The sequence below is a fragment of the Lotus japonicus genome, chromosome 2 (assembly GCF_012489685.1).
Source record: "Lotus japonicus ecotype B-129 chromosome 2, LjGifu_v1.2".
NCBI lineage: Eukaryota > Viridiplantae > Streptophyta > Magnoliopsida > Fabales > Fabaceae > Lotus > Lotus japonicus.
In genome coordinates, this window is record NC_080042.1 from 16,231,301 (window position 1) to 16,240,176 (window position 8,876).

The following is an 8,876-nucleotide window of genomic DNA, read 5'->3' on the forward strand; positions in this document are numbered from 1 at the left end:
TACAGACACGCTAAGGAGGCTGCACGTGAACAACCTCAACCGCTAATCGAGGCGTCCCAATACCAGCAAAGTAGGTTGGACCGAGCTGGAACTGGAGGACCAGTGAGGTCAGGTTCTCAGGAGTACCGTCAGTTGGGGCCGTATCAGCATCCGAAGGAGAGGGGTTTTACCCCAAGATCTTTTAAGTCTTCGACTACTGCCACTCCAGGGGCAGGAAGCCAATCAGCACATCCTGAGGTGACATGTTTCAGGTGTGGAAAGAATGGACACTATGCTAATGCATGTCTGGACCAAGGGCCTCGATGTTTTAATTGCAACCAGATAGGGCACTTGGCCGTGAACTGTAGGACGTTCCAAGCGGAACCGTCTGACAACAAGATGAAGGGTAAACTTCCTGCCAAATCTAAAGGGGCGAGGAAGCAAGTAACGTGTTACAGGTGCAAGAAGGTGGGGCACCACTCTAACAAGTGTCCAGACGGGAGACCTCTATGTTTCAACTGCAATCGCCTGGGGCATCAAGCCAAGGATTGCAATGTAACCAGGGTTGAGCCATCTGTGCCTACGATAAGAGGAAGACATCCTGCTGCACGGGGAGGAGTCTATGTCTCGTGCGGCGAGGGAGCTGGTCGACTAGTCAGAGGAGAGCGCACAAACGATGGTAACCTTCTAACTATTCTTTCTCATTCTAGTATAATACGCTTCATTACTCTCGTAGAACGTGCAACACACCTAACTTGCCCTTACTGTCGAGCTTTGACTTTATAGTTATTACGCCTAATAATACTTTATTTGACCGTTGCTCGTGTTTAAACTATAGAAGTTACACGAGGTTTAGAATAACACGTTAAGCCTAGAAAGTAGTCTTGCACCGATGCGTTTAACAAGAAGCTAGAAGCTGAAGGATGAACCTCAGAGAGATTCCGTATGGATAGTATACGTATGATGTCGAGAGTGTGTAGTTTCGTAGCGGCATCATTGGGGATTTAATATCAAGATCTTTGTGACTACTGGATGATAGGAACTCATTGACTGTTCCAGTGGGTTTTTCTAAATCTTCACCTTCGATGAATTAGGCCTGATCAACTGAATATTGAGGGGGTGATATTCGGAATCAGAACTGGAAATGGACTTTGATAGATGGATTGGTAAGATTAATTTGATTGGATCGAGGACTAGTTGAGTTGGGAAGTAAAGTTCTTGTTAAGCAATTGATTTCCTTTGGGAAGGAGTTATAGTTTTAAGAAATGGATATTCATTTAAGAAGTATTGAAGAATTAAAAGACATCGGAGGTCCAAACTTGGTGAAAGTTTAGGTTCTAAGTCTATGAATTCTTGTCTTAAGTGCGTAGGACTCAAGGTTTGTCAGGTTTTGATCAAGAGACTAAGAATCAGATTAATTGGAGGACGATCTAGTTACGGAAATAATGAGTTAGTATGAAGATGAATACTTGAGGTTGTTATATGTGGACAAATTTCTTAGAGTCTAAGAGTGAATGGAACTTGGTTATGGATTCCGATGTTACATGCTGGGGTTAGCAAGTGATTTTTACTAAGTTGAATGAGGATCTTAGGGTTAAGATTGACCTTGGGAGGTGAAAATCATGTACAAATAAGATATTTAGTGGTGTTAGCATTAACGATTGTAGTTAAACCTCAGAATGTTGAGAGATAGGATGATAAAATGACTAGTTAAGTTTCCTGAGGTACAATTATGATTTGATCTTCTAGGGAATAAGTTCGGATTTGGGGGAAGTGTTAAGGATTTTAGGTAAGTGTAAAGTGGTTTGTGAATAAGTGAAGGTTGGTTTTATGGTTCAAGTAAGGGAAGTCTCGAAAAAGGGGAGATGACAATGATGGATTGTAAGATATTAAGATGATGATTAGCTTATAAGTTGCTGATGAATGGATGTTAAAAGGAATTGGGTCTAGCGATGCACAAGGTATTAAGACTCAAGTCGAGTTTTAATTTGAATGATGAATAAGTAGAAGATTGATTTCATGGTGCGAATGAGGATAGTTACGAAGTTGGAACTGACGTTAAGAGATTGGTAGACTCCAAGGGAATAAGTTCGTCTATGAGATATAGAGCGATCGAGTAAAGTTTCGAATCATGAGTAAAGATCACGAGGACAGGTTGAACATCCACTCTGGAATGGCGGAGGTGTACTGGGTTTAAGCAGAATATCGGAAGAACGAAAGTAAATGAGCAAGTGGTTAAGGCTGTGCGATTGCACAGAGTGCCAACCAATACTATTTCCAACATAGACCCGACACGAGGGGTCGAGCCGGATGACATAGAGCTGAAAGATGAACTGTCTTTCGAAAAGCGCCGCCAATTAGCAATGGTGACAATCATTTGGAACAAGGACATAGGCGATGCTACATGGGAGCTTAAGGAACAGATCGAGGGACAGTATCCGGAATTTTTACTGAACCATAAGTTTCGAGGTCGAAACTTTCTTTTTGGAGGGTAGTAATGTAAGACCCAAGTTTTTAAGTTTTGGATAAGGGAATAAAGTACAAGAGTTTATTGGATGAAATAAATTTATGAAGGAGAAGGTTCAGGTAAAGTCCAAGGATTGTATCAAAACCGATAAAAGTTATAGCACGACTATCATTCGCCTAATCTTAGGTCGAAGACCCTAGTGAATAGTTAATTTATACTTTAGGACACGATGGAAACTAATTCCAAAAATCTTCAGAGAAATATTAGAATTTCTCTTATTCGTCTATAAACAAGTATTTCGACGCGAAACCCTGGAACGTACGAACGTTGAATTCCAATACTCGGAAGTTTGCCGAAACCAAAACCCTGATAGTTCAAGAAACCTAAGATCAACGGACGATGAAGACTTCTTCCATTCGGAGCTTCAAACGAAGATTCCACACGCGTACACCTATTTCTCTTCATGTTTTCAATCTTTCTTCAGAAGAAATTTTTCCCATCCGACATTCACTGCAAAAAGTAACTTTTCGGGTAAAATAGATTTACACCGACTTTTGATTGTTTACCTTAATTCCAAGAAAATCTCTTTTGAGTTTTGGAATTCTGTCGCCAAGACCTATCTTAGAATTCACAGAGAAATGCGCAGGAAAAATATCGGAATCACTCTTATATTTTTATCTTAACTCTATGAGTTAAATCCTCCGATATCTAAACAAATCGGTACCGGTTTACAAAATATCTTCTCAAAATATCTCCCTAAAATATCTATTCATTCTTATCCAATCTTTGATAAATATCTATTCGTTATTATCCAATCTTTGATAAATATCTATTCGTTCTTATCCAATCTTTGATAAATATCTATTCGTTCTTATCCAAACTCTGATAAATATCTATTCAACCTTATCCGATCCTTGATAAATATCTACTCATCCTTATCTAATCTCTACAAAATATCTTTACAAAATATCTTTACCAAAATATCTTCTCAAAAATATCTATCCATCCTTATCCATCCACCAATGCATCCTTATCCAAACTTTGCAAAATATCTCCATTTCCTTCACTATATATAGGTTATAAGCTAGAAAATGAAAATTTTGCAAAACTCACCCATTTCTTTCCCCAAAACCGCGGCCAAGAGAGGAGAAGAGGAGGAAATTGATCTTCGCGAATTCTTGCCCGTTTGCTTCACCGATCGTTGCTAATCGAAGACCTTGAGGTAGGTAAACTATATCTCTCTTCTGATCGTCGTTTCTGTCGACTTCTCCTAAGTCTTTATGTGTCCAAAGTTTTGAGGTTTTTGAAAAATTGTCCAAATAGCTTGATTTCTTTGTCTAAACATCTTCCCTACGTGCTCAGGAGCACTTCTGTCGGATTAGTTTTTTCATAATGTCGCCGGAATTCCGCCGGAATCAATTCTACCTCAAATACCCATTTTGGGGCAAAGTCTCAACCTTTTAGCTTAGAACTCTCGACTTGGCTTAGTGCTAGTAGGATTAGTTGTCATAAACGTCGTTGTTGACATCTCCATCCAATTTGTTTTTCAAAAATCCAGTTTTGAAATTCTGAGTTTAAAATAATGACCAAACTACCCCTATGTCAGTTTTCGATCCGAAAATTTTTCCGAGCTTAGATCCGCCTTAGTTACGACTTATGATAACCTAGGAACCAAGTTTGATCGAAGAAAAATCGACCCTCCCAATTAGGAAAAGTGGCCGAGAGCTATACCAAGGGGGGAGGAAATCCGACTTTTTCGAAAACTTGTCCTAACGCGTTAGATTGTCGTACCACGGAGTTGTAGTGTTCCGTGTGACCCTAGGACTTATTGTTTGCTGAGTTTCTGACTCATTGGGATTGATTTCTGTGAAATTGCTTTAAGGTTCGTTTGAGGAATTCGGAGGACTTGTGGAGGAAGATCGTGAAGGAAAGTTCAAGGAGCGAGCTGGAAAATCAACAGGTGAGGGCTACTCTCTGAATTACTAGATAATGCTTTAGGTGTCGACGAATTCGACTTGATTTATGTGTTATGCACTTAATTGCTAATTGCCTGAAATGATTTCTGAGGCTTCGGCCGATCTTGTAGAGTACTTGATGCCATGATATTGTGTGCTAAATGATTCACATGTTATGTGCTAAATGGTTAATCTAGGATGTATTGGAATATGCTGTTTATGTTTATTGATTGAGCTGATTTATTTATGTTACTCCACTTATATCTGTTATGCTTTAGAGTGAGGATAACGGGCATGTCATGCCGATTTTATTTTTGAGATTTTGGGAAAGTTTGATGGGACGGACCAAGGTTCGTACCCTATTATTGCTTTATGGATCGAGACCTTCTCAAAGGAAAATTTAGTTTGAAAATGTTATTGGAAAAACCCCATTTGAATTCATGTAAGAACTTGGGTTGTTCTGTCTAAGGCAAGAAGGGCTTTTAATGAGGCATTGTGCCCGGCCAGCTTACCTGGGAACTTCTCGGGCCATTACTTGGGTGATGATGGACCTTTTGTTTTGAGACCATCTCCAGGGAATCATTGGAATTATGGGATCTTTGAAACTAATAGGATTAGAGACGAAACTTAAACAATTTCATAATGAACCTCCATAATGTATTAAACAACCTCAAAACCCTTAATATAATGATAAAAGACTCAGACGAAAGTTTAGGGCTCGAATATTAGTTTTGAAAAATGAGAAGTGTCGTCGAGTCCAAGTCTTGAGGAAACTTACAAGTTTCCGAATATGCTTATACTCTTTCGCTCGATGAGCAGTTTAATGTTTGGCTATCTAAAGTTTAGCCGGAGACTATAAGTTTCCAAGTACTTCGGTACCCTTCCGCTCGATGAGCAGTTTATTGATTGGCTATCTAAAGTTTAGCCGGGAACCATGAGTTCCCAAGTACATTCTTCTTCTTTTGATTAATTCATTTTGTCGCAGAATCGACATTTGCCTTAGGGTAGGCTTTTTAGAGACAATAAGTTAGCTAGAACACGTGACGACGTGTCGAGTGAGGTCGGAGACGTTGTTTGGCTAATCACTTGCATTCATGCACTCATTTTGAGGTTAATACACGGCGGATACCGGACCTCGGTGGATTCCAAAATGGTCATAAGACCCGGATTTCCATATTTAGGACACTACGGTGGTCCTCAGTAGCAGACGGAATGGCAGACCTACGGGTTTACTGCTGATCTGACTACTTTTGTGTGGTGTAAGAGGCGCCCGAGCGGAATGGTCCCACTTTGGCCGGTGTTAGGGCTGACTCGATGGTGTCCATCCTTCTTCCGGAATGCATTTTGTTACCCAGCATTGCATTTCATGCAACATACATGCTGACTTAGTTGCTGAGTGTGATTGGTACCTGTTTATCCTACTTGAGGCATGCTAATTGTTATTATGATCTTTATATTCATTGTGATATATGCAACTCTAGGATGTTATCCCTAAACGTATAAGCCTGAGAGGCTAAATAATTATTACCCTATATATCTGGTTTTATTATTTATATAATTCTTTGGAGTTGACCCTCGCGTCTTCTGTGTGTGTTTGGGCGGACTACGCCATTGTCAGTTGAGTATGGCGGACTGGTACGAGACGGTCGTCCCTTCGGGGGGGACCAGGTTTGAGATGTTGGACCAAGACACCCCAAGCTCATGGGTGGTCGACCCCGCCGGCCACCGAGCTATCTATTCAGGGCGAATAATGGAGGATCGCATTGACCGGATGCCAAGCCTGACGCACGGAGTCTGGAGGCACTACACTATCAGCTTCAACTTGCCACCGGGTGTACACTGCGGACCTGGACTGGGAGTGCCACCACCACCGTCGCCTTCGGACGACGAGTACCCCTCGGAGGAGGTGCCTGTGGGAGGGACTTCTTCAGGCACTAGTTCACCCACTGTCGCGGCTGCTATAGACTTGGGATCGGGTGCAGAACCCGCTCGACCAGCTGTGGAGACCGATGCAGTCATCGACATAGTCGTCTTGGATTTAGATTCAGACGACGATCTTGGGGATGCATAGTTGGGATTAGTGTAGGAGTAGCGTCTTGGCTCTGATGTTCAGTCTTTCGTTTTGGGCAGGGTAGGTCCCCGACCTTTAGCTTTTCTTGTGGTTCTCTTTACGGAAATCACAGAGAGTTGGTTGGACTAGGGGGTCTTGTTTTAGGCCATCTGGGCTGACTTATTCTCATTTTGCGGGTTTGTGTTGCAGACACTTAACCTTTTCTTTTGGATTGTACCTTTTGCCTTCGGGCGTTACTCTATTTTGCTGTCCGTCACTGTAGGGTTACTCGTGACGTGGTTTACTACTTACAGCGGGGGCTGTAACTATTATTGTATATTAGTTTTGTTATCTTCTGTTGTCAAGCTCTATTTCTTTCAGTTTTAATTTTGTATTATCGAGAAAAAAAAATATTCACGTTTTTCCGCATTAAGTATTTCTTTTGGTTACGAAAGTGACGCCACCGAAATCGGGGTGTTACACATAGATTATTAATATTTTAAAGTATTTTAATGTTGTTTAGTGTATTATGAATTTCATTTGTAAAATGATTTATATTCCTTTTTGTCTCTAACTCTATATGTCCAAAGATTCCATCAAACCCATGCAATTCCCTGAGAAGGTCTCGATCCCCTAAAACAACAAAGGTTCGAACCTTGGTCCGACTTGTCAATCATTCCCTTAAAAGTCCCGTCACTAGCATGGCATAACTTCACATTTCCCCACACTCCGACGATCCACAGATATATATAAATAATTGCACAATTCAATTAGTACAATTAAACAAAGCATATTCACATATATCAACACATCCTATGATTAGCCACTTAGCACATACATAACATGTGATTCAGTCAACGTCAATCATAGCAACAATCAAATCATCAACAACATATGTCGGTCGAAGCCTTAGAAAACGGAGACACAAGTCTCAAGGTTTAACAACGGTCGAAGCCTTAGAAAACATTTTCCAACTCAACTCAATAAACATCATCACAATCAAATAAGCAAATCAAAGTTATTGACGCCTAAGTAATTAACTAGCAAGTAAGTTGCCCTCACCTTAGGCGCTTTCCTTACTAAGCTGCGACTCCGATCCGATCACATCTTTGTTTGCCTGCGTCGGCTCGATTCCTTCCATTGTGTAGCTTCGATGCAAGGTGCTTCCGTTCATCGTACCTTTCACAAGCATACTTAAAGAAATCACTAATCGAGCTACTTACTACTCAAGTCTAGAGCTACGACCTTAAGAAATTGACTCGAAGAAAACACAAGTTAAACTTAATCTCTATAATGGTTATAAACCATTAGGATCAATCTTAGAAATTAAGACGAGTTGTCATAACGACAACAAGACAACAATAAACAATGCTTCAAAAGCTTTTGACTTAGTAAATCAATTTTATAGCCAAATATTCATATCTTTGTTAAGATAGAAGGTGCAAATAAAGAACACGTACTCCTCTCGTTTTCCTTAGAGGTCTCAGTCTCTATTAGGCTACTCATTGAGGTATTTTCGCAATAACACGCACACAAAGTTTTTTGCTAAAACAATTAATACAACATCTCGTAATAGCATTCTCCTACCATTATTCTCAAGACTTACTTATCAAATCACTTGCAAAAATTCAATGTCTCAACGCCACTTTCACAATCGATTCCTCCAATTAATTATTCATTCTCATGCATTATCTTTCCAGCCTAACTTCAACCACAAGTAAAACTTAGTCTCTAGTCTTGTGTACCTTTAACCAAGTGGTACAACTACGCCATCTTAATACCACCAATCTTATGTCTCGTAGATCACATACTCTAACTCTTATCAAGAAATCCATAAGAACCATAGTTTGACCTCCAAACAGAAAAACCTTTCATCTAATGATCATGTACATGTCCAAAGACTTTATAAGTAGCTTAATCCATTACCCAACGATTTAACTTTATAAATAGTCCAAAACCTATATCCCATTGGTTAAGGAATCCTTAACTTTCATGAATGAGACATTAGTTCCCAATAAATCACTTATTTATAAGAGTCCTCAAACTTCTAAAGATTCACACCTTAACCCTCTAAAATCAAGTACTTATAATAAAACTCATAAACTTCTTAAAATTCAAGATTCAATCCTAAGTCATGTCTTCAACGTCAATACTTCCATCACCACTTAATCAAGTCTGACTAATAGCTTTCAAAGTATAATTCCTTACGCGAGAATCCAAACCTAACTTATCTATTTCCAACCAAATATGTTATCTCTACGACATCCATCAATTAAAGAGATAAAATCAAAACTCTAATTCCCTAAAACTCCAAAAACTTGTTAGAGTTTCAAAACCTTTTGCAATCGCTTTTTAACGAATACAAGTGCGTAAAACTCAAACGTTCTCCATTTTCGCAAACGAACAAACAACGCACGTAAGTAAG